Source organism: Canis lupus, chromosome 6, assembly GCF_011100685.1.
Source record: "Canis lupus familiaris isolate Mischka breed German Shepherd chromosome 6, alternate assembly UU_Cfam_GSD_1.0, whole genome shotgun sequence".
Classification (NCBI taxonomy): domain Eukaryota; kingdom Metazoa; phylum Chordata; class Mammalia; order Carnivora; family Canidae; genus Canis; species Canis lupus.
This window is the reverse complement of record NC_049227.1, coordinates 26,703,564-26,730,344: the sequence shown is the minus strand read 5'-3', so window position 1 is coordinate 26,730,344 and position 26,781 is coordinate 26,703,564. Positions and strand designations below refer to the sequence as shown.

Sequence of the window (26,781 nt, the reverse complement as noted above, 5' to 3'; positions counted from 1 at the left end):
CACATTGCAAAAGGACGTGCATACAGGAAAGGGAATAATTGTAGGGATTATCGCAAGCGATATTCAAAAGAACTGCCGTCTTGGGCACTGAGGGGGGCACTTGAGGGGATGAGCACTGGGTGTTATTCTGTATGTTGGCAAATTGAACACCAATAAAAAATAAATTTTTTTTAAAAGTACTGCCGTCTTTACTCGGGGGTGGGAGGGATGACCCAGCTAAAAATTAGGGATTCTACTGTTATAGAAGTTATGGAAGTAGAGGGGAATGAGGGACAGCCTACATTGTCTATGACACCCACTTTCAAAGCTCAGTTCCAAATGCACTTCCTCCTCCTGGGGAAGCCTTCCTTGAACCACTGAGCTAGAATTCTGGCCACCAAAGACCTTTGCCTGTATGCTGTATGACCCTTTCATAACTACCCATGGAGAGATGTTGGCCAATCAGTATCTATGGGGAGTATGCACAGGTGAGCCCTTAGCCATCCTCTGAAGCCACCATGAGCTTGGACACCATCTTTACTGAGATACTAACATTTCTGTTGGAATAAGAACTTTTATTATTTGAAAGTAATAAATCTTTTGTTCAATGGCAGGAGCATAAAACTGTTACTCTTGTTTTCAGCACACCCTGAGGTGTGAGGAACAAGGAATCCACGTGATCCAAGGATAACAGGTCAAATACTAAAATCTAGAAGGAATCCCTTAGCACCCAGAGCATAAATAGATATATACACTCCTCATCGGGGAGGCTGTTGGAACTAGTACATGGATATGTTGGCATTTTCCTTCTCCCTTTGTAATTTTTTCCCCTCCCTTTATGACTGGAATATAAATCAGTAGCCTAGAGTCCTTCTGGTTAACAAGGTTCTCATTTGGGAGGTTGCAGCCTAGGAGACTATTAAAAAGAGAAAGAAAAGCTTCTTCTATAAACATTTCCTGCCAGCTGCCGAGGGCTGGAGAGGAGGGAGGAGGAAGGGCACCAGAGTGACAGCACAGAACAGGACCATTAAGAGAAGAAAATCTGAAAAGCAGAGTAAAAATTCTTGGTCCAAGTCTCTGGCAGGTGATCCATGAATAGAAGTCTAACGCACAGAAAAGAAAACCCCTGGGTGGGCCAGACAAGAGGGAGAGAGCCTCTCGTGGATCCAAATGGGCCACGGCTGTCCAATGCATGGCAGAAATGCCTGCAGGTGCCTACAAAATGTTGCAGAGCAAAGACCTGGGCTTTAGAAGTTGCAGAGAGGATGGCCTTATGCCTCATCATCCTCCACCAACTCCTACAAGAATGATAATAGGGGCTTGCACTTGTTGGGTTATCACTGCGTGCCAGCTCCACAAGAAGTGTCTGCCATGCATTAATGATCACTAACCTTGGCCATAATGCCATCAGGCTGGAGCTGCTATCATCGATAGGCCTAGAGGTGCTCAAAATTAGCCCAAGTGCATTTGGTTCATAAGTGGAAAAGCTGCCATTCGATACCAAGTTTTCTAACTGCAGAGGCCATACTCTTGGACCTCTGCACCATCCTGACCTTTTACACCATGAAGGAGTGAAAGTGGAAGTGCACTACATACTGCCATCGAGTTATCCATCTCCAAGATGACCCAGGAGAAGAGACGACTGGTGAAGACAGTCTTTTTTCATTGAAGAGCTCTTGAACTTTGGGAAAGGACATCTGCAAATCTACAAATAAGGATTAAGCAACAACGATTGCTTATAATAATAAATGGAGTAATTACGTTGTGCCAGCCATGATGCTAGCATATGGTTTATCTTTCTTAGTCCTTGGCCAGAAAAATCGTTGCTCCCATTTTAGAGATGAGAAAACAGAGGTGTAGAGAAGTTAAGTCACATGGCCATGATCTCTCACAGCCAGGGAGCAGCTGAGTTAAAATTCAAAGGCAGGGGGAGGAGCAAGATGGCGGAAGAGCAGGGTCTCCAAATCACCTGTCTCCACCAAACTACCTAGAAAACCTTCAAATTATCCTGAAAATCTATGAATTCGGCCTGAGATTTAAAGAGAGACCAGCTGGAATGCAACAGTGAGAAGAGTTCGCGCTTCTATCAAGGTAGGAAGACGGGGAAAAAGAAATAAAGAAACAAAGGCCTCCAAGGGGGAGGGGCCCCGCGAGGAGCCGGGCTGAGGCCGGGGCGAGTGTCCCCAGGACAGGAGAGCCCCGTCCCGGAGGAGCAGGAGCTGCACCGACCTTCCCGGGGGAAAGGGGCTCGTGGGGAGTTGGAGCAGGACCCAGGAGGGCGAGGATGCCCTCGGGTTCCCTGGGACAGTAACAGAGCAACTGCGCGCCCAGGAGAGTGCGCCGAGCTCCCCAAGGGCTGCAGCGCGCACGGCGGGACCCGGCGGGACCCGGAGCAGCTGGAGGGGCTCGGGCGGCGGCTCCGCGGAGGGGGCTGCGCGGCCCCGGGAGCAGCTCGGTGGGGCTCGGGCAGAGGAAGAGGCTCCGTGCGGAGGGGGCTGCGCGGTTCCAGGAGCAGCTCGGAGGGGCTCGGGCGGCAGCTCCGCGGAGGGGGCTGCGCGGCCCGGGAGCGCGAATCCAACAGCGCAGGCTCCGGAGCACAGGGCGCCGGGACTCAGCCCAGGATCCGGCCTCCCCCGGGAGGGGCAGAGGCCGGGAGGGCCCAGGACAGCAAGGACGCTCCTGCCCCAGCTGAGCAGATCAGCGGCCCCGCCCGGGAGCCTCCAGGCCCTGCAGACGGAGAGCTCCGGAGTTCCTGCCGGAGCTGAATCCAGGTTTCCAGAGCTGCCCCGCCACTGGGGCTGTTCCTCCTGCGGCCTCACGGGGTAAACAACCCCCACTGAGCCCTGCACCAGGCAGGGGCACAGCAGCTCCCCCAACTGCTAACACCTGAAAATCAGCACAACAGGCCCCTCCCCCAGAACACCAGCTAGACTGACAACTTCCAGGAGAAGCCAAGGGACTTAAAGAACACAGAATCAGAAGATACTCCCCGGTGGTTCTTTTTTTGTTTGTTTGTTTTTGTTTTTGTTTTTGTTTTGTTTTGCTTTTTGATTTGTTTCCTTCCCCCACCCCCTTTTTTTCTCCTTTCTTTTTCTTTCTCTTTTTCTTCTTTTTTTTTTTCGTTTTTTTTTCGCTTGTCTTTTCTTTCCTTCTTTCTCTCCTCTCTTTTTCTCTTTTTCCCAATACAACTTGCTTTTGGCCACTCTGCACTGAGCAAAATGACTAGAAGGAAAACCTCACCTCAAAAGAAAGATTCAGAAACAGTCCTCTCTCCCACAGAGTTACAAAATCTGGATTACAATTCAATGTCAGAAAGCCAATTCAGAAGCACTATTATACAGCTACTGGTGGCTCTAGAAAAAAGTATAAAGGACTCAAGAGACTTCATGACTGCAGAATTTAGAGCTAATCAGGCAGAAATTAAAAATCAATTGAATGAGATGCAATCCAAACTAGAAGTCCTAACGACGAGGGTTAACGAGGTGGAAGAACGAGTGAGTGACCTAGAAGACAAGTTGATAGCAAAGAGGGAAACTGAGGAAAAAAGAGACAAACAATTAAAAGACCATGAAGATAGATTAAGGGAAATAAACGACAGCCTGAGGAAGAAAAACCTACGTTTAATTGGGGTTCCCGAGGGCGCCGAAAGGGACAGAGGGCCAGAATATGTATTTGAACAAATTCTAGCTGAAAACTTTCCTAATCTGGGAAGGGAAACAGGCATTCAGATCCAGGAAATAGAGAGATCCCCCCCTAAAATCAATAAAAACCGTTCAACACCTCGACATTTAATTGTGAAGCTTGCAAATTCCAAAGATAAAGAGAAGATCCTTAAAGCAGCAAGAGACAAGAAATCCCTGACTTTTATGGGGAGGAGTATTAGGGACAGAGACCTGGCAGGCCAGAAAGGGCTCCACAGAGACCTGGCAGGCCAGAAAGGGCTGGCAGGATATATTCAGGGTCCTAAATGAGAAGAACATGCAACCAAGAATCCTTTATCCAGCAAGGCTCTCATTCAAAATGGAAGGAGAGATAAAGAGCTTCCAAGACAGGCAGCAACTAAAAGAATATGTGACCTCCAAACCAGCTCTGCAAGAAATTTTAAGGGGGCCTCTTAAAATTCCCCTTTAAGAGGAAGTTCAGTGGAACAGTCCACAAAAACAAAGACTGAATAGATATCATGATGACACTAAACTCATATCTCTCAATAGTAACTCTGAATGTGAACGGGCTTAATGACCCCATCAAAAGGCGCAGGGTTTCAGACTGGATAAAAAAGCAGGACCCATCTATTTGCTGTCTACAAGAGACTCATTTTAGACAGAAGGACACCTGCAGCCTGAAAATAAAAGGTTGGAGAACCATTTACCATTCGAATGGTCCTCAAAAGAAAGCAGGGGTAGCCATCCTTATATCAGATAAACTAAAATTTACCCCAAAGACTGTAGTGAGAGACGAAGAGGGACACTATATCATACTTAAAGGATCTATTCAACAAGAGGACTTAACAATCCTCAATATATATGCTCCGAATGTGGGAGCTGCCAAATATATAAATCAATTATTAACCAAAGTGAAGAAATACTTAGATAATAATACACTTATACTTGGTGACTTCAATCTAGCTCTTTCTATACTCGATAGGTCTTCTAAGCAAAACATCTCCAAAGAAACGAGAGCTTTAAATGATACACTGGACCAGATGGATTTCACAGATATCTACAGAACTTTACATCCAAACTCAACTGAATACACATTCTTCTCAAGCGCACATGGAACTTTCTCCAGAATAGACCACATATTGGGTCACAAATCGGGTCTGAACCGATACCAAAAGATTGGGATTGTCCCCTGCATATTCTCGGACCATAATGCCTTGAAATTAGAACTAAATCACAACAAGAAGTTTGGAAGGACCTCAAACACATGGAGGTTAAGGACCATCCTGCTAAAAGATAAAAGGGTCAACCAGGAAATTAAGGAAGAATTAAAAAGATTCATGGAAACTAATGAGAATGAAGATACAACCGTTCAAAATCTTTGGGATGCAGCAAAAGCAGTCCTAAGGGGGAAATACATCGCAATACAAGCATCCATTCAAAAACTGGAAAGAACTCAAATACAAAAGCTAACCTTACACATAAAGGAGCTAGAGAAAAAACAGCAAATAGATCCTACACCCAAGAGAAGAAGGGAGTTAATAAAGATTCGAGCAGAACTCAACGAAATCGAGACCAGAAGAACTGTGGAACAGATCAACAGAACCAGGAGTTGGTTCTTTGAAAGAATTAATAAGATAGATAAACCATTAGCCAGCCTTATTAAAAAGAAGAGAGAGAAGACTCAAATTAATAAAATCATGAATGAGAAAGGAGAGATCACTACCAACACCAAGGAAATACAAACGATTTTAAAAACATATTATGAACAGCTATACGCCAATAAATTAGGCAATCTAGAAGAAATGGACGCATTCCTGGAAAGCCACAAACTACCAAAACTGGAACAGGAAGAAATAGAAAACCTGAACAGGCCAATAACCAGGGAAGAAATTGAAGCAGTTATCAAAAACCTCCCAAGACACAAGAGTCCAGGGCCAGATGGCTTCCCAGGAGAATTTTATCAAACGTTTAAAGAAGAAATCATACCTATTCTCCTAAAGCTGTTTGGAAAGATAGAAAGAGATGGAGTACTTCCAAATTCGTTCTATGAAGCCAGCATCACCTTAATTCCAAAGCCAGACAAAGACCCCGCCAAAAAGGAGAATTACAGACCAATATCCCTGATGAACATGGATGCAAAAATTCTCAACAAGATACTGGCCAATAGGATCCAACAGTACATTAAGAAAATTATTCACCATGACCAAGTAGGATTTATCCCTGGGACACAAGGCTGGTTCAACACCCGTAAAACAATCAATGTGATTCATCATATCAGCAAGAGAAAAACCAAGAACCATATGACCCTCTCATTGGATGCAGAGAAAGCATTTGACAAAATACAGCATCCATTCCTGATCAAAACTCTTCAGAGTGTAGGGATAGAGGGAACATTCCTCGACATCTTAAAAGCCATCTATGAAAAGCCCACAGCAAATATCATTCTCAATGGGGAAGCACTGGGAGCCTTTCCCCTAAGATCAGGAACAAGACAGGGATGTCCACTCTCACCACTGCTATTCAACATAGTACTGGAAGTCCTAGCCTCAGCAATCAGACAACAAAAAGACATTAAAGGCATCCAAATTGGCAAAGAAGAAGTCAAACTCTCCCTCTTCGCCGATGACATGATACTCTACATAGAAAACCCAAAAGTCTCCACCCCAAGATTGCTAGAACTCATACAGCAATTCGGTAGCGTGGCAGGATACAAAATCAATGCCCAGAAGTCAGTGGCATTTCTATACACTAACAATGAGACTGAAGAAAGAGAAATTAAGGAGTCAATCCCATTTACAATTGCACCCAAAAGCATAAGATACCTAGGAATAAACCTCACCAAAGATGTAAAGGATCTATACCCTCAAAACTATAGAACACTTCTGAAAGAAATTGAGGAAGACACAAAGAGATGGAAAAATATTCCATGCTCATGGATTGGCAGAATTAATATTGTGAAAATGTCAATGTTACCCAGGGCAATATACACGTTTAATGCAATCCCTATCAAAATACCATGGACTTTCTTCAGAGAGTTAGAACAAATTATTTTAAGATTTGTGTGGAATCAGAAAAGACCCCGAATAGCCAGGGGAATTTTAAAAAAGAAAACCATATCTGGGGGCATCACAATGCCAGATTTCAGGTTGTACTACAAAGCTGTGGTCATCAAGACAGTGTGGTACTGGCACAAAAACAGACACATAGATCAGTGGAACAGAATAGAGAATCCAGAAGTGGACCCTGAACTTTATGGGCAACTAATATTCGATAAAGGAGGAAAGACTATCCATTGGAAGAAAGACAGTCTCTTCAATAAATGGTGCTGGGAAAATTGGACATCCACATGCAGAAGAATGAAACTAGACCACTCTCTTGCACCATACACAAAGATAAACTCAAAATGGATGAAAGATCTAAATGTGAGACAAGATTCCATCAAAATCCTAGAGAAGAACACAGGCAACACCCTTTTTGAACTCGGCCATAGTAACTTCTTGCAAGATACATCCACGAAGGCAAAAGAAACAAAAGCAAAAATGAACTATTGGGACTTCATCAAGATAAGAAGCTTTTGCACAGCAAAGGATACAGTCAACAAAACTCAAAGACAACCTACAGAATGGGAGAAGATATTTGCAAATGACATATCAGATAAAGGGCTAGTTTCCAAGATCTATAAAGAACTTCTTAAACTCAACACCAAAGAAACAAACAATCCAATCATGAAATGGGCAAAAGACATGAACAGAAATCTCACAGAGGAAGACATAGACATGGCCAACATGCACATGAGAAAATGCTCTGCATCACTGGCCATCAGGGAAATACAAATCAAATCCACGATGAGATACCACCTCACACCAGTGAGAATGGGGAAAATTAACAAGGCAGGAAACAACAAATGTTGGAGAGGATGTGGAGAAAAGGGAACCCTCATACACTGTTGGTGGGAATGTGAACTGGTGCAGCCACTCTGGAAAACTGTGTGGAGGTTCCTCAAACAGTTAAAAATAGACCTGCCCTACGACCCAGCAATTGCACTGCTGGGGATTTACCCCAAAGATACAGATGCAATGAAACGCCGGGACACCTGCACCCCGATGTTTATAGCAGCAATGGCCACGATAGCCAAATTGTGGAAGGAGCCTCGGTGTCCAACGAAAGATGAATGGATAAAGAAGATGTGGTTTATGTATACAATGGAATATTACTCAGCTATTAGAAATGACAAATACCCACCATTTGCTTCAACGTGGATGGAACTGGAGGGTATTATGCTGAGTGAAGTAAGTCAGTCGGAGAAGGACAAACATTATATGTTCTCATTCATTTGGGGAATATAAATAATAGTGAAAGGGAATATAAGGGAAGGGGGAAGAAATGTGTGGGAAATATCAGAAAGGGAGACAGAACGTAAAGACTGCTAACTCTGGGAAACGAACTAGGGGTGGTGGAAGGGGAGGAGGGCGGGGGGTGGGAGTGAATGGGTGACGGGCACTGGGTGTTATTCTGTATGTTAGTAAATTGAACACCAATTAAAAAAAAAATTAAAAATAAAAAAAAAAAAAAATAAAATAAAAAAATAAAAAAAAAAAATTCAAAGGCAACTCTTAAGCCAAAGAGTGAGCTTGTTTCCAGCCCCCCACCAGTAGCCTCCCCAAGTAAGTGGGGGAGCCAGGTTATTACTGTTTCATTTATCCTTCAAATATAGGTTAATTAATATTCACCGAGTTTGGAAAATGTCTTAATTCCTGATATGGGGAAAGGGAGCTAGGGAAAAAAAAACCTTCATGTTTCCATCTGACTGAAAAAGAGCAATCACTGAGATGAGGAAGGAGTAAGGAAGGCAGACAGTTCTCTGGAGGGAGAACATGAGAAGTTCATAAGGTCTCGACCTAGGTAGTCTGCCCTGACATCCTTGGTCAGGACGTCGGCCTGGGGATGGCTGACCTGACAGTAGTCGAGGTGGAAGGTGGGATAGGGTTGGCAGAGAAGAATCCAGAGAAGAGGCAAGAGTGGAGTGAGAAGTGTGGAGCCAGGATCACTTGTGGATGGCTGTGGGATGGAGGTCCCCGCAGCAGTAGGAAGTGTCATGGTCACAACCCAAGATGCTAGAGTCACCGCTTGGATTCAAAGCCCAGCTCCTTTCTGTACTAGCACTACTCATCCTACAGTTCTTGCCTCCCTAAAGTCCATTTGCTCTCCTGGTAGGTACAAGAGGGACAATTCTTGTTTCCTCTCATTGGGCTGTTGTGAAGTTTATTTTATTTTTAATTTTTTATTTATTTATGATAGTCACAGAGAGAGAGAGAGGCAGAGACACAGGCAGAGGGAGAAGCAGGCTCCATGCACCGGGAGCCCGACGTGGGATTCGATCCGGGGTCTCCAGGATCGCGCCCTGGGCCAAAGGCAGGCGCCAAACCGCTGCACCACCCAGGGATCCCCTGTTGTGAAGTTTAAACAAGAAAATGAAAGTAAGCACTTGAAGAGTGCTTACTGACTCCATGCTCAGTACCTGCTGATTATTACTGTAATACATCACCAGGGCTCTGCTAAACTTGGGATGGAAACCAGGAAGGGTGAAGTTTATGGCCCTGATAGGAATAATGGCAACAATGATAATGTAATCTTGTTAGTATTATCTGTCTCTGCTGCTTAACAAATGACACCTTGGGATGCCTAAGTGGCTCAGTGGTTGAGCATCTGCCTTCATCTCAGGGTGTGATCCCAGAGTCCCAGGATCCAGTCCCATACTGGGCTCCCTTCCTGGAGCCTGCTTTTCTCCCTGCCTATGTCTTTGCCTCTCTCTCTCTCTCTGGCTCTCATGAATAGATAAATAAAATCTTTTTTAAAAAATACAAATGACCCCTAATATGGCTCAGATTTAGCTTATCTGGATGCCTCTAGCTCAGGATTTCTCATGAGACTGCGATTAAGCTGTCAGATACACAGTCTCACTTGAGGGTTCGACTGGGGCCAGCTCCTTCCCAAGCTCATTTACATGGTTATCAGCAGGCCTTGACCCCTTGCCACATGGACCTCTCCACAGGACTGCTTTATGATATGGTAGCTGGTTTCCTACATGACAAGCAATCCTAAAAAGAACACTCAAGACAAAAATAATACTTTTATAACCTAATTTCAGAAGTGATTGTCCATTACTTCTGCCATATTCAATCCATTAGAAGGGAGGATATTATCACAAAGGTGTGAATGCCAGGAGGTGAGGATGACTGGGGGCCTCTGGTGGGGATTCCCACCACATGATATGTTCATTAAGGCCACAGAAACCTTCTGTCATCCTATCACCTCATCTCCCAATATGGAACCTGCTTTCTTACTGAAAATCATTGTGTAAATTGAGTTCTCCATCATTCCCAAGAATGTTCAATTAAGGTAGAAAAGTGATTTTCAACTTTTTGGTGACATAAACATTCCTCCCCCCCCCAAAAAAAAAAACTTCTTTAATATGTGGATGGATAAACATATTACTTTATATTATATTATATAGTATATAACGTATATTTATATAAAATGGAATACTCTACTCAGCCCAAATTTTAAAACAGAAAAGAACTACTGATACATACAATGCACATGAATGACCAAAGCATTATTCTGAGAAGAACGCTAACACAGGAGTACATATTGTAGTGTACTATTGCATTTATAGGAAACTCTAGGGAAGAAAAATATGTTGTAATAGAAATAGATCAGTGTTTTCCTGGGACAAGAGGTGGGAATTAATGATTAACTAGGAGGAGGAGCAACAGAATTTTGAAGGTGAGAGAAATGTTCTACATCCTGATTATTGAATCTCATTGAGCCATACACTTCAAATGGATGTGTTTTTTAATTTAAATTCAGTTTGCCAACATATATCACCCAGTGCTCATCACATCACGTATCCTCCTTAAAAAAAATGGGTGTATTTTAATCATTGTAAATTCTATCTCTGGAGAACTGATCACAATAAGGATGTGTGTCTATACTATTATAATAAATAAGAGGGCTGGGAATAGATCAGTGATGATAACGTATGCCAAACCGCAGAATATATTTAATCCAGTTCTAGGCACTCAAATTCCAAATAAAGTATAGGGAAAGATTTGGAGTAGTCTATGTGCTGCTGTGTAAAACCCCTATACACACACACCCTTTTTATCTGTAGTAAAAATCTACCTTAGTCCTCAATTTCTGGAGTAATCTATGATCTGCAAAGGAAAGCCTAATTTTATAAAGAAATGCTTTTCTTTTCTTTTTCTCTTTCTTTCTTTCTTTGCTTCTTTCTTTCTCCCTTTATTTATCTTCCCCCTTCCTTCCTCCCTCCTCTTACATTGCATCAGACCCTAGCTAGTGTTCTGCAGTTTTTCTCCCAATTTGTATCTCTTAAACACCATTCTATATAGATCCACCTTATTCTTTTTGTCTTTTTGATGGCTACATTGTGTTCTATTGCATGGATGTCCTAATATACACTTAGGTAGTACTCTATTGGTAGAAATTTAGTTTCCAGTTTGTCTTTTTTTTTTTTTAAGACCTTTTTTTTTTTTTTTTTTTTTTTTTTTTGTCAAGATTATTTGGAACAAAAAGAAATGTCTCCCACTGGCAAAGAAATGCCATTTCCCATTAGGAAAGGCTGGCATCTCTCCCAATTCATGTAATATCCATGATATTACTTATCTTGGGTGCGGCCATATTGTAGCCATCATTAAAGCTTCTTTTCCTAGGATCCAGGAGATACAAGCAACCTATTGGCCCTCCTTAGATCAACTGCTAACACACACATAGTAGCCCGAGAAGTGAGAACCCAGCAAACATCTTGAACATCCTCTGAAAGTTGTGAAAAGATATGTTGCACTTGAGCTGTTATTAACACTTGATGATAACTCATTAAAACCGTACTAATTATCAACAAGCAGTAGGCTCCTTTCACACTCTAAATGTACTGGTTTCATGCAAAAGTGATGGCTAAATTAACCCCAGAGAGTCAGCCAATGGCCTCCTCCTATTGTCCTGCTCGTTCTTTAGGCTAATTAGTTCCTTGCTCATCAGCTGCTTAGGATAAATAAATGACCCAGAAATACATTTTCTTCTACTTGATTGTAAGCTTTTTGGCAAAATATGGGATGCCTGGGTGGCTCAGTTGGATACACATCTCTTGATTTCAGCTTTTGTCATGATCTCTGGGTCATGGGATCAAGCCCTATGGCAGACTCCATGCTAAAGATTCTCTCTCTCCTTCTCCCTCTCCATTCACATGCATTATCTCTCTCTCAAAAAAAAATACATAAAAATAAAAACAAAAAGCTTTTCTGTAGAATATGGTGGTAATAATGATGGCCATTGCATTTTCAACCATTTACTCTATGCTATGCGTTCTACATGGATGATCCCACTGAACTGTACTAACATAATATGAAAATGGGCACAAAAAATGTAAACTGTGTTTACATAGTTGCCCAATGTCATGCAGCTAGCATGGGCATGCAAGGAAGTGTCTGTCTGCTCCAAAGCCCCAGGTTTTGAGTGAGATAAGATTGACCTGACACCAGGAGGACAAAATGATAATAAAGACTTCACTACTGAGATGCCCTAAGATGATCTGTACATGTCCCTATGGCCAAGCACACTGATGAGCACATAGTTGGTGCTCAATAGAATTTTGTCACCTGGATGAAGAAAACTGGGACCCCATATGAATTGTTTGTGGGTTACAGAAAATGACCAATAGTCAAAGTACTGTGATTTGGTTGAAATAGCTGACTTGTTTTCTACTCCACAGGCCAACCCTTTCAGAGAAGATTGATAGAAGCTCATATGCACAGGGAGGACCTCAAGATATTACATGTTCCTTCCTCAACATCATGAAGGGATGTCACAACAAAATATCCTCCAATCAGAAAGAACAACAACAAAAAAAATGTAACTATCCAAAATGAAATAAATATAAAACATAATAATTCATGAAGTTTTGAAACTAAGTCATGGTTTGATTAATTCTGCAGCCATATAAACATCACAGACTTTTCAACAACTTAGAAAAAAAAAAGAGTTCTCTCAATAGTGGATAAATTAAATCAATCAAAGCATAATCATGAAATGGAATACTTTGAAGCTTTTAAAAAGTATAATCAACATATATTTAAGCCTGTTGGAAGATGTTATGTTATCTAAATTAATAAAGTCAGTAATAAAACATAAAACGTAGTATAATCCCAATTTTTTAAATAAAGTATCAAATAATAAGAAAAGAGCCTGGAAGGATACTGAATAGATCAAAATGTGAATAGGTTTTTATGCACAATATGCTCATGGGTGATTTTATAAATTTTACTACACATACCTGTGCTTTTAAATTTTTTATATAATAAGTATTTATTGTTGGATTAAGACCAGATTATATGGAAATAACCCAAGTGTCCATTGACTAATGAATGGATAAAGAAGATGTGATACACACACCCACACACACGCACACACACAATGGAACATTATTCAGCCATAAAAAACAATGAAATTTTGCCATTTGCAATGACATGGATACAGCTAGTGAGCATTCTAAGCAAAACAAGTCAGAGAAAGACAAATACCATATGATTTCACTCATAGGTGGAATTCAAGAATAAAACAAACAAGCAAAGCGGGGAGAGAGAGAGTGGGAAGCAAACCAAGAAACAGACTGTTAACTCTAAAGAATAAACTGATGGCTACCAGAGAGGAGGTTCGTGGGGGGATGGATGAAAATAGGCAATGGGGATTAAAGAGTATACTCACCGTGATGAGCACCGGATATCATATCCAAGTGTTGAATCACTATACTGTACACCTGAAATGAATATTATACTGTATGTTAACTAACTGGAATTTTTAAAAAATCTATAAAAATTTAAACCTGTTGTGGTGGCTGTGTTTATTTGAATAGAGGCCTAGAGAAAAGAATCCAGTCATAGCCCAAAGCAGGCCCAGGAAAGGGCATCTGCTCAAGCAGGCAGTAGCAATTGCCAAAGGATCTGAGGGAACTTCATTTAGGGATCAGAAATTGCTGAAAATGGTGGATGAGTTTTTAAAACTCCACTCTACTGTGATTCACAGTAATTATCTTCAATTTCTTTTATAACTCATTTTAAATATGTTTATGGAACCTATGTCACTTCCAGATACCTACAAATATCTAGACGCCTGATACACAGTAGAAAAAACAGCCAGTGTGGTCCATATTTTCCAGTTCAGGTGTCACATCAGCAAGCTTACAAAGAACTTTCCTTGGTGTACCAGCTCTTGGCTAGCTCTCTAATTGGACAATCTGAACCCCCCTAAAGACTCTAGTACTTGGTTATGAAAAAGAAACAGGTCTGAAAGTCAGGAGAGGTGGCCCAGCTTTGCTATCAGGACTATGTAACCTTGGGAAAGTCCTTGCCTGTGGTCTCAAGGGGCAGCGTATCAGACCCACACAATACGATTCTCTCCTTCAGGAATTTGCAACTTGGAAACCAAGACTGGGAGGTGAGACACATTAATGAAAGAACTCGAGAGGCAGACCATGAATTTCAACTGCTCCTGAGTTTCCCAGAGCTATGTGGGTATTCTCCTTCCTAAGCAAACTTCCTTCATTCCACGATACCCCCTACTTTCCTGACAATCACTGATTGATTTTCCTTATATTAATCAGCGTCCTTTTCTGTTGCTTAGAACCAGCCCAGACTTCACTACTGTGGCTCAGATGGAAGGAAGTTCTTTCCTGCCCAGCAAGAAGGGAATTGGTCAGTCAGGCAAAGGAGTCTGATCCATAGGGAGAGGCTGCCACAAAGAGCAGCTGTCATCCTTGTGCTAAGAGGCAAGGACCCAGCAGGGCAAGCTGTCACATTCAATAAGGATTCTCAGTCAGCCCAGCCATGCTTTCTGAGTATTCAGGCAGGAATCCCCCGGGGTGAGAAAACAGAAAGGAGTGACAATGGACATCATGAGTAGTCTACATCTCCTGGCCTCCCTTATGTATCTGACTGTGTTCTCACCTGAAGCCACACTTGACTGACTGTGTGCCAGCCATACCCAGGGCATCAACTCTGAATTTTTGCAGCTGCTATTGGAATCTCCCTAACATGGTAATTCTTAACTGGAAACAACTGTGCTCCCCATGGGATGCATAGCAGTACTGTCTGTGGACATTTTTTATTATCACAATTTGGGGATGGGTATCACTGGCAGCTGGTGGATGCCAGAAGTATTTGTTTCCTATTGCTTGCTGTAACAAATAACCACAAACTTAGTGGTTTAAAATAACATAAATTTATTATCTTACAGTTCCAGGGGTCAGAAGAGTAATATAACTCTGCAAGATTGCTTTCCTTCCAGAGGCTCCAGGAAATTGGTTTCCTTGAATTTTCTAGCTTCTTGAGGCTTCCAACATTCCTTGGCTCATTCCAACATTCCTTGGCTCCTCTTCCATCTTCAAAATCCACAGCCATAGCACCTTCTCTTCCATCTCTATTTCCATCATTGTATTACCTTCTCTCTTATCAGGACCTTTGTGATAATACCAGGCCAATCCAGGTCATCCAGGATAATCTCCCCATCTCCCAAGATGCTTCATTTAAGTCACATATGCAAGGGGTTCTGAGGGGGGGGTTGTTTTGCGGGGTTTTTTTTTTGCCATGTTAGGCAACATATCCACAGATGATGTTAAGACATGGACATCTTTGTGGGGCTAGCATTGTTCTATCTCCCACACCAGAGATGCTGCTAGACATCCTACATCCCCCACAGAAAAGAATCATCTGGTTTAAAGGTCCATAATGCAGAAGTTATAAAACCTGCCTACTCTGATACCAGTGCCAGTGCTGGGCCTCCCACGTGTCCTCATGTATAACCACTTCTCAATGTAAATGATAGCTGCAGACCCACTATTCCTTGATCCCATCAATCTAAGATACTCCCTAAATTTTAAAACAGTAGCAAAGGTTGTTCAGCCCAGGTAAGTCGTGGAAATTGCTTCCCTAAAAAGTTTATTTTTTAAAAAGACTTATTTATTTATCGAGAAAGAGAGAGAGAGCGAGCAAACGCTCGGACATGGTAGGACACATGGTAGGACACATGTGCACACATGGTAGGACAGGGGCAGAGGGAGAGAGGGAATCCCAAGCAGACTCCCCACTAACCAAGGAACCAGACACAAAGCTTGATCTTACTACCCTGAGATCATGACTTGGGCCGAAATCAAGAGTCTAATGCCCAACCAACTGCATCACCTGGGGCAACCGTAAAAAGCTTAAAAGCAACAGAAAAAAACAGTCTTTTCTTAGCCTTGACACTATTCCTATGACTTAAGAGATTTTTTGGCTTTAAATGTTTGGAAGTTACTCAGGGCAAAAAAAAAAAAAAAAAAAAAAAAATTGAGCTCTCCATACTGAGAATGGAGATGAGAATGAGAAGCAACAGCAGAAACCAGCTATTACCAACCCAATCCCAACTCCCCTGGTAATTTCTTTCTCCTCTTTGCTAGAAGCAGACATCTTTGGGAAGGGAAAAATGAACTAATGTTGGCTTGACATGCACAGAGGCCAACTGGGCTGTGTGCCTTACATCTTATAACCTTGCTGCATTGTCATCATCATTCCCATTTTATCATGAACAGACTGAGCCAAATTAAAATTTTGACTGGGGTTACAAAGCCATTAAATGATGGATTAAAACTCGGATCCATGTTGCTTCGAAGCCTGGAGAGGTTTTGGAACAAGATGTTTGATATTCTTGCCACATTCCACATCAAAATTGTCTTGTACAATCTTAGAAGAGTGAACAAGAACACCTGAAAGTAACACAACTTCTCTAATGAAATAAGGCAGGAGTCAGCAAAACTTGTCTGGCAAGGGTCAGTTGGTAAATATTTCAGGCTCTGTGGGCCATGCGGTCTCTGCGGCAACTGCTCAACTCTGCCCTTATGGGACAAAAGAGCCACAGATGATACATAAGTGAATGGGAGTAGTCTTGCTCCAATAAAACAGGTTTTACCAGACTTGGCCCTGGAGCCATAGTACGTGCCCCTGCCCCCAATAGCCTTACATTATTGGTGAGAGTACAAATCAGTATAATCTTTCTGGAAAGACAATATGACCCAGCAATTCTACGTCCACGACAAGAGGGCAAAGATAAAGCTCTTGGGGTGTCCTTTGCGACACTGTTTATAATAGTGAAACGGGAACGTAGCATCCTTGCCCATTGTAAGGAGTGGGCCAACCATGGCCATGGCCATTAAATGTTACAGTGTAGATTTAGTTAGCGACAAAGAAAGAAATCCAAGATGTATTTGAAAATCAGGTCATAAAATATTCTATCTATAATAATCTTTTTTTAAAAAAAGACTCTATCCATTCATTCATGAGAGACATAGGCAGAGGGAGAAGCAGGCTCCCCATGGGAAGCCTGAAGCAGGACTCGATCCCAGGACCCTGGGATCATGACCAGAGCCGGAGGCAGATGCTCAACCACTGAGCCACCCGGTGCCCCAATAATCTTATTTTTATTGAAAAATATGTGTACATAGATGTGATGGTTAATTGCATGTGTCAATTTGGGCGAAGGGATGCCCAGAGAGCTGGTAAAATGTCATTTCTTGGGTATGTCTGTGAAGGTATTTCCAGAAGAGATTAGCATTTGGAACAGTAGACGGAGTCAAAGATGCCCTCACCAAGGCAGGTGGGCATCATCTCATCTCTTGAAGGCCTGAACAGAACCAAAAAATGGAGGAAAGACAAATTCACTCTCTGCTTGCACTGGGACATCTATCTTCTTTTGCCCTTGAATAACAGTGCTTCTGGGGCACCTGGGTGGCTCAGGTGGTTAAGCATCTGCCCTCGACTCAGGTCATGATCCCAGGGTCCTGGGATCAAACCCCGTATCAGGCTCCTTGCTCAGCGGGGAGCCTGCTTCTCCCTCTCCCTGCTGCTCCCCCTGCTTGTGCTCTCTCTGTCAAATAAATCAATCAACCAACCAATCAATCAATCAATCAATCACTTAAAAAAAATCAATCAATCAATCAAGCATCAGTGCTTCTGTTTCTTGAACATTCAGATTCAGACCAGAACATATACCATCAGCCCCTGATTCTCAGGCCTTCAGCTTCAAATTGGATCACAACTGGCTTTCTGAGTTCTCCAGCTTACAGACAGCAGATCCCAGGACTTCTCAGCCTCCATAACTATGTGCTCCAATTGCTATAATAAATCTCTTTTTATATAACCCCATTGGTTCTGCTTCTCTGGAGGATCCTAATACAATACAATAGACTTCAAAAAATCTTTATTGATAAATACTAAATGTTTATGCTGGTTATTTCTAGGTGGTATGATTTTAGCTATTTTTATGGGCTTCTTTATCAATCCTTGTAGCTTAAGGGCTTCTTAGTTCCACACTGGCATATAGTAGGCACTCAGGATATATTTGCTAATGAAGGTAAAAGACTATCACCAGTGAACAAGCTACAACTTTTGAGGTTTCATTTGGATATATGGGAAGCATTCCCACCATGGTGGGTGGTAAACACTGTGAAACATAATTAAGACACCTTCTGGAATCATCTTTCCTGAAGGTATGTTTTAACGAATGGAGTCATCTTATGATCTTGGAATGAGGAAGATTATCCTTTTGTGTGTATGTCACAAATCCAGGAACCATAAAAAAAATATACATCTGATTACAGGAAGCTTAAAAAAAAGTTTTCAGACTCAAAACCACTATAAGCAAAGTCAAAATATAAATGAGAAATCTGGAAATAATGTTTGTGAAGCTTAGCAGAGAAAAGGGCTAATTTCTCTAATGTATAAAATTAATAAAAGAAAAAGCAGACCAAAAGAAAAAATGGGCAAAAGATAAGGACGGTTTGTAAGAAAATAAATACAAGGGCTTCTCAAACAAATGAAAAAATGCTCTATGTTACTCATAATAAGAGAAATGCAAATTAAAACTATGCTGAGATATCAATTTTCACCTATCAGATAAGCAAATTAAAAAGAACCTGATAATCCACAGCTGTCCATGCAACTGTAGGGAAATAAACACTTTCAGACATTGCTGGAGATGGGGTGTAAATTGGTACCATCTCCACAGAGAACATTTTAACAATATCTATAAAAAAGGTATTGTTTGGCCCAACTCTTCCATTTTCAGGAATTTATCCCACAGATTTTTTTGCACATGAGCATAGCACACAGGTATCAGATTATCACCACAGCTTGTTTTTAATAATAAAAAGGTGGAAACAGCCCAAACATCCATCAGTAGGAGGCTGTTTAAATAAACTACATAGTGGGATGCCTGGGTACCTCAGTGGTTGAGCCTTCGGCTCAGGGTGTGATCCTGGGGTCCTGGGATTGAGTCCCGCATCAGGCTCCCCACAGGGAGTCTGCTTCTCCCCCTGCCTATGTCTCTGCCTCTCTATGTGTGTCTCTCATGAATAAATTTTTTTTTTTAAAAGAACTCTGTTCAGATGTTATTTCTTCCAGGAAGTCTTCCCTGATTAGCCCAGCTCCTCCACAGAAAGTGAGCTATGTCTGTTATACCCATTCATAGTACCCTGTGGCATTTATCACAAGTTGTGTCTATTAGCAATTATTTAATATCTGTCTCCCTCAGTGGAGGTGCCACAGGGACTAGTTCATCCCAGCACTGAAGTGAGTACCTGCCACATAAGACATGTTTAAAACAGGCTTCCCTCCTTTGGAAGGAAGGTGTTATCAACTGAATGGGTCCCCTCAAAATTCCTATGTTGAAATCCTAACCCCCATGATGATATTAGGAGGTAGGGTCTTTGGGGTGATTCAGTCATGAGGGTGGAGTTCCCATGAATGGGATTAGAGCCTTTATAAGAGAGACCCCAGAGGGCTAGCTAGCTCTCTTTTCACTATGCGAGGACATAAGATAAAAAACAGCAGTCTGCAACCCGCAAGATGGCCCTCGCAAGAACCTGACCCTGATGGCACCATGATCTTGGACTTCCAGCCTCCAAGACTGTGAGAAATAAAGATCTGTTGTTTAAACCACCCAGTCTGGGCAGCCCCAGTGGCTTAGCGGTTTAGCTAAGCCACCTTCCACCCAGGGCCTGATCCTGGAGACCCGGGATCAAGTCCCATGTCAGGCTCCCTGCATGGAGCCTGCTTCTCCCTCTGCCTGTTTCTCTCTCCCTCTCTCTGTCTCTAATAAATAAAAAATATTTTTAAAAAATAAAATAAAATAAACCACCCAGTCTGTTACAATTTTTAATAGCAGCCTGAGATGCGGCAGGAGGGAAGAACAAAGAAAGAATAACAACAGCAATGGTTAGGGTGCATCAACTATGAGCCACACAGTGTTCTGAGGGCTTCATGCACCTGTAACCCTCACAACCAATGGGCACCGTTATTACCAGCATTTTACAGATGAGGAATCAGGGGCTCGAGGAGACTGAGCCACCTCCCCACGGTCAGCAGGCAAAGCAGCCAGGATTCAAACACAGGCAGTCTGGTTCCAGAGCCCAAGCTCTCGGCCTCTGGAAAGAAGGAAGGATGGAGAAGAAAGAGAGAAACCAGAGTGGGAAAAGGTTTCCCCAGGGCCGCAGAAGGGAGCACCTTACTGCCTCCCTTTTTTTTTTTTTTTTAAGATTTATTTATGATAGACATAGAGAGAGAGAGAAAGAGGCAGGGACACAGGCAGAGGGAGAAGCAGGCTCCATGCGAGGAACCCGATGTGGGACTCGATCCCGGGGCTCCAGGACCGCACCCCGGGCCAAAGGCAGGCGCTAAACCACTGAGCCACCCTGGGATCCCACCTTACTGCCTCCTTACATGCGGAGCCTTGCCAGGCCAGCTAGCCACCTGGTTTTTGGGATGTTACAGGAACATTCATGAGGATTCTAATATATATATATAATATATATTTATGGAGCTGACAACACTACCTCAACGGAAAGACAAAGAGACAGCAGGCTTGAAGTGTGACAGCTGTCTTGTCTGGAGGAGCAGGTAACATGCATTGTCGATAAATACACTATCTGATGTGGGTTAATAGGCTTCATTGAATTAATGATGACAGAATAATTACAGCAACAAGCAACAGCAGGAGGGAGGCTGGGGATTCTAATTGAGGATAATTCTAGCGCCAGGCAAGATCGCACGTTTTGACTTTGGGACTATAGAAACTTCCCTGAGATGGGGGCTTTATTGTTTTTATTATTATTATTATTTTAGGTCGGTAGCACCCGCCATGGGGTTCCAGAGTTCTCTGCGGGTAAACAGGGAGTAATCTGCAGGACGGGAATCTTAATAAAAGAAGTGGAAAGAAACAGAAAATAAGAAAAGCAGAGGGGTTGCGATTTCTGCCATTTCTTCTCAAGTAGGATTTGGCCCTAATCCTTAAGGTTCAGACTGGATGGATACTGGAAAGCCTAAGAAAATGGGGATTATATTTGGATAATCACAACAGCAGTAAAATACCCATCACTTACTGAACTTTTCCCCAGCCAGGCTCTGTTATAAGCACTCTTTATGCCTTAGCCTATTGAATTCCCTCAAATAATTTTGTGAAGTGGGAACGCACACATTCCCCTATTTTATGAGTGAGACAACTGAGGCCCAGAGAAGTAAAGTGACTTGCCTACGACCACACGGCTAGGAAATCACAGAAAATGGTTCTAAGCTAGGGTTAAGAAAACAGAGCTTCAGGGGCACCTGGGTGGCTCAGTGGTTGAGCGTCTGCCTTTGGCTCAGGTCATGATCCCGGGGTCCTGGGATTCAGTCCTGTATCGGACTCCCTGCGGGGAGCCTCCTTCTCCCTCTGCCTATGTCTCTATGTGTCTCTCATAAGTAAATAAATAAAATCTCTAAAAAATAAAAGAAAACAGAACTTTAGAATCATGGCCAGGAAAGGGTTACTTCCGAGGGAGGAAGTAGAACAAGACAGAGGGATAGACCTACCAACCATAAACTGATGAACAAGAATTCAGTCAATTCAATAATGATCTACTGAATACCTGTCATGGACAGAACCCAGTGCAAGCTCTGCTGTAGACCACTTTTTCCCCAAAGATGGCCATGAAAATAGCTCCCATGCCACCTGTTCTTATAATATGATCTTGATATTCTCCATGTTGAATGATAGAGTCTATGATCACACTCCCTCAGACCGTAGCAACTGCCCCAATCAACAGACTATAGCAGAAAAGATGCTATTTGACTTGCAGGGATAGAGCATATAAACTATATCCCCTTACTCCTTGCTCTCTTGGGGATGCTCACTCTTGCACCTCAGCCACCATGTTGTGAGGAAGTCCAACTAGCCCGTGTGGAGAGACCATGTGGAAAGGTCACATGTAGATGTTTTACAGAACTGGCTGTCTGAGGTCCCAGCTAACAGTCAGCATGAAACACAGACATGTGACAAAAGATGCCTCCAGATGACTCCAAACCCTAGCTGTGAAAATCAACCTCAACTTCTGAGTTTTTCCAGCTAAGTCCCAGGGCATCATGAAACAGAAGTAAGCCATCCCCTCTGTACCCTGTCTGAATTCTTGACCTGTAAGATCCATGAGAATAATAAAATTATTGCTTATGCCATTAAATATTGATGTGATTTGTTATATAGAAATAATAACTGGAAGAGCCTCCATAAAATAATTTTTTTAAGTGTATGAGGGGCACCTCAGTGGCTCAGTTGGTTAAGCATCTGCCTTCGGCTCAAGTCATAATCTCAGGGTCCTGGGATTGAGCCCTGGACTGGGCTCCCCGCTCCATGGGGAGTCTGCTTCTTCCTCTCTCTCTGCCCCTCCCCCTCCTCATGCTTTCTCTCTCAAATAAATAAATAATAAAATCTTTAAAAATAAATAAAGTATATAAAATAGGATGTGCCCTTCCATCTCATTTGAAAAACAAGACTCCTGTGGAAAAATTTTAAGCAAATGACATGTTTCACAATAGCTAAAAGGTGAAAATAATCCAAATGTCCATCAACCGATGAACAGAAAACCAAGTTGTAGTGCAGCCATACAGTAGAATATTATTCGGCCATAAAAAGGAATGAAGGCTGATGCACACTACAACATGGATGAACATGGAAAATATTTGTTTAATGAAAGAAGCTGGACACAAAAGGCCACACATTGTGTGATTTCAATTATATGAAACATCCAGAGTGGGAAAATCCATAGAGATAGGAAGTAGATTAGTGGTCAATGGGGGGTGGGAACAGGCGCAAATGAGGAGTGACTGCTTAACAGGTAAAGGGTTTCTTTTGGGGTGATGAAAATACCCTGGAATTAGATAATGGTGAGAGTTGAAAAGTCTTGTGAATACCGTTTTAAAAAGGAATGTGCCATATTAGGGGCTTCTGGGAGAGTGTAAATTCTTAAGCACTGGCATCAAGTAGATCTGGGTAGTCGGCTAGGGATTACCAATTCCTAATGGTGCAGATTTGGGAAAAGTTCTTGATCCTTCTGGAGCTTAGATCACACATCTGTGAAATGGGAATAAGAAGACTTATTTTGCAGGGCTGCTGTCAGGATTAATGATTGCCTTTCTCAGAGATTGGTACAGAAATGCACACAAGGTGGCATAAAGCAAACTAAGGATTTTATAAAAGGAATTGGGGACACCTCACAGAAACCCAGGTCACAAAGAAGAACTTGGCTTCCTAAAAAACTTCAACCAGAAATTAAAAAGCGATCAAATATCAAGACTGATGGGTCCCTGGGTGGCCTAGTCAGTTAAGCATCCGACTCTTCATCTCAGTTCAGGTCTTGATCTCAGGGTCATGAGTTCAAGCCTTGTATCAGGCTCCATGCTGGGCATGGAGTCTACCTAAAAAAAAAAAAAAATCAAGTCTGAGGGCAGCTAGCTGGCTCGATTAGTAGAGCACATGACACTTGATATTGGAGTTGTGAGTTCAAGCCCATGGTAGAGATTATTTTAAAATCTTAAAAAAAGGTTGAGGCACCTGGGTGGCTCAGTTGGTTAGGCATCCAACTCGATTTCAGCTCAGGTCATGAGATCAAGCCCCACCTCAGGCTCTGTGCTGGCCCTGGAGCCTGCTTAAGATTTATCTCTCCTTCTGCCTCTGCCTCTCTCTCTCTCACCACTCTCACACACATGTGCACACCCTCACAAAAAAAAATCAAGACTGATTCTTTCTGGTAAGAGTGTAATGAATAGGGGGCAGGGTTTCTTTAAAATTATCGATTCCTAGAAAAATCAAGATTTTGCATCATATTCTAGAGGTAATCCATTAGAGTCACTTAGTTATTTGTGAAATAACATTTTTGTAAAGGAGAATTAATTTGAATGCCAAATAGAAAAGACTCCGCATCCTAACTGGTAGAGTTGAAAGGTAGTTTGATTATCACAAGCTTAAAGCACAAAATCAACCCCTCCTGTGACAAATTTAATTGATGACCCTAGGAGGACTTTCTACAACAAACATTGGAACATATATAGCTTCTTGTAACACATTTTTTTTTAAATCTCAGGGTTATAGGAAGTTAACAGTCCTAGGGACTCTTAAAACAAACTTTTTAAATTGTATAGGGAAGTGATTTCCTATTTTATAAATAAAATTAGAAAGTGAATTCTATGCTGATAACAAAATTATATATAAACTTTATGAAATTCCTCATAGTATCTGTCCTAATATTCAGTAGTCTTCTTTATTAATCTGAAGGGGTGATTCTCAGCCTGGGGTGCACATGAGAATCAATGGCTACCTTTTATTTTATTTTTTAAGATTTATTTATTTATTTATTCATGAGAAACACAGAGAGAGAGAGGCAAAGGCATAGGCAGAGGGAGAGGCAGCCCCTCTCCCCCAAGGAAGCCAATGAGGGACCCAATCCTGTCACACCCTGAGCCAAAGGAAGACCTCAACCACTGAGCTACCCAGGCATCCCCAATGGCTACCTTTTAAAAAATATCAGTGACTAGCATCCCCCAAAAAAGTCTGATTGGATCAGGTATGGAATAAGGAGCGGCACGCTTAAGGGATAACAAGGAGAGTAGCATGGCAGGAGCAGAGAGACAGGAGATGCAGTCACTGAATAAAGAGGCCAGTTCATGTGGGTTCCTGTATGCCAATGTGAGGATTTTAGATTTTACTTTAAAAAAATAGGAAGCACTGGGGGAGGGGCACTTGGTTGTAAGTCACATAAACCCAGCTCAAATCAACCCAAGCAAGACTGAGAAAGTATTGGTCCTTCTAAATCTGTGGGTGGGGCTGATCTAAGGCTCAATGTTATTCATTCTCTCTCTGTCTCTCCCCTCACACGATTGCTTTGATGAAACAAGCTGCCATATACCAGCTGTCCTGTGGAGTCACCTAACTGAGGAGTGGGGGGTGGGGGCAGCCTCTGGCCAATAGCCTGCTAGCAGGCCCTCAGCCCAACAACTCTGAAGGAACTGAATCCTGCCAACAATCATGTGAGCTTAGCAGGGGATCCTCCCCGCTTTCTTCCTTGAGATGACTGTGGCCCCAGCAAACACCTCTACCGTAGCCTGTACGAGACCTTGACCAGATGACCTAGCTAAGCTGCACCCACACTCTGGACCATGGAAGCTCTGTGTTGTTTCAAGCTGCTAAGTTTGTGGGTGATTCATTAGGCAGTAATAGAAAACTAATACAGCGACTCAGACCAGCACAGAGACAATAAGGATGAAGAGAAATGGGCAAATTTCAAGTATATTTGGAGATTGAAATGATGGGTCTTAGAGATGAGCTGAACAGTGAGGAATTGGTATGAACACTAGGATTCTCCCTCCAGAAAGTGGGCGGCTGGAGGGTGTCACTCGCGAGTATGGAAAGGAATGGTAGATGAATGGGTTTGGAGAAGAGAAAAAGGAGCTCTCTCCTAACACCTTAGCTGGAGGTGCCTGAGGACCTCCAAGCGGAGATGCCAAGTAGGCAGTCAGCTGTGCAAGCCTGGAGCCCGGGGGGAGGGATACCACTCTGCCTCACTAAGTCTCAGTTGCCTTTTCCATTATTTGGAAAGGCCTTCCCATTTCACATGCCTCTGCTCTCAGGAAAGCCTTCCAAAACTAAAGTGAGCCCAACCCACCAGGCAGACCACGTATGGACACGTGATCTCAACTGAGCCAATTCCTGGGATTTGGGAAATGAAATTCAGAAGACAGTAGACATCTCTGTTGGCCTTTAAATCAGAACAATCTGAACCTCCATTCAGTTGAGCATCTTTAGCCAAAACATTACTGAGAGAGAATCAGGTAGCTGTGCCAAAAGGAAAGCAGAGACAGTAAACATGTTGCCCCAGAGCAAGAGAAATGGGGAGGGGCTGCCTTGGTCCTTTCTGAGCCCCAGGGGCACTATTTGCCTGTGAGTCCCATTAGACATCCACATTTTCTTCTTCTTTTTTTTTAAGATGTATTTATTTGAAAGAGAGAGAACGTGAGCACAGTGGAGGGAGGGGCAGAAGCAGAGAGAGAATCTTTAAGCAGATACATCGCTGAGCACAGAGCCCAACACAGGGCTTGAGCCCAACACGACCCTGAGATTATGGCCTGAGCCAAAATCAAGAATTGGATTATCAACCGACTGAGCCACCCAGGTGCCCCAGACATCCACATTTTCTTACAATAAATCTGCCTTTGGTTCTTAACCTACTTTGATGGGTTTCTGTTACTTGCAACCAAAAGAGCCCTGATAAGACAGCAATACAAATAGTTAATGTATTTGCACCTGCAGATCAGGGTTGCCATGATGACTGTATTTGGAAGTGTCCTGTAAACTGTAAAGCACTATTCAAAAAAAAAAGCTATTGTCACTACTTTAGTTACACCTAATCCTACTCTTAAAAATATCTTGAGATTCACTGAGCAGTTGTAATGTCCAAACTTCAAATATTAGAAAAGCTATAGGAGAGTAGACCAGATAGAATGGATAAAATGACCAAGTCAGGAAATAACAAGTATTAGTGAGGATGGGGAGAAATGGGAGCCCCCTTACACTGTTGGTAGAAATGCAAGCTGGTGTATCCACTCTGGACAACAGTATGGAGGTTCCTCAGAAAGTTAAAAATAGAGCTAGCCTACAACCCAGCAATTGTACTACTAGGTATTTACCCAAAGGATATAAACATAGTGATTTGAAGGGGTACATGCACCCCAATGTT

At 42.5% G+C, this 26,781-nt stretch overlaps 1 long non-coding RNA gene across 1 annotated transcript in view; it reads right to left on the bottom strand.

Annotated features, from left to right (window-relative positions):
* The window catches only part of LOC102154816, a 393,058-nt gene that overhangs the window by 273,917 nt on the left and 92,360 nt on the right, over positions 1-26,781 (bottom strand). Inside the window, exon 3 of the long non-coding RNA XR_005360886.1 lies at positions 13,422-13,473. This is a non-coding gene — a long non-coding RNA (uncharacterized LOC102154816). The remainder of the gene's footprint in view (positions 1-13,421; positions 13,474-26,781) is intronic.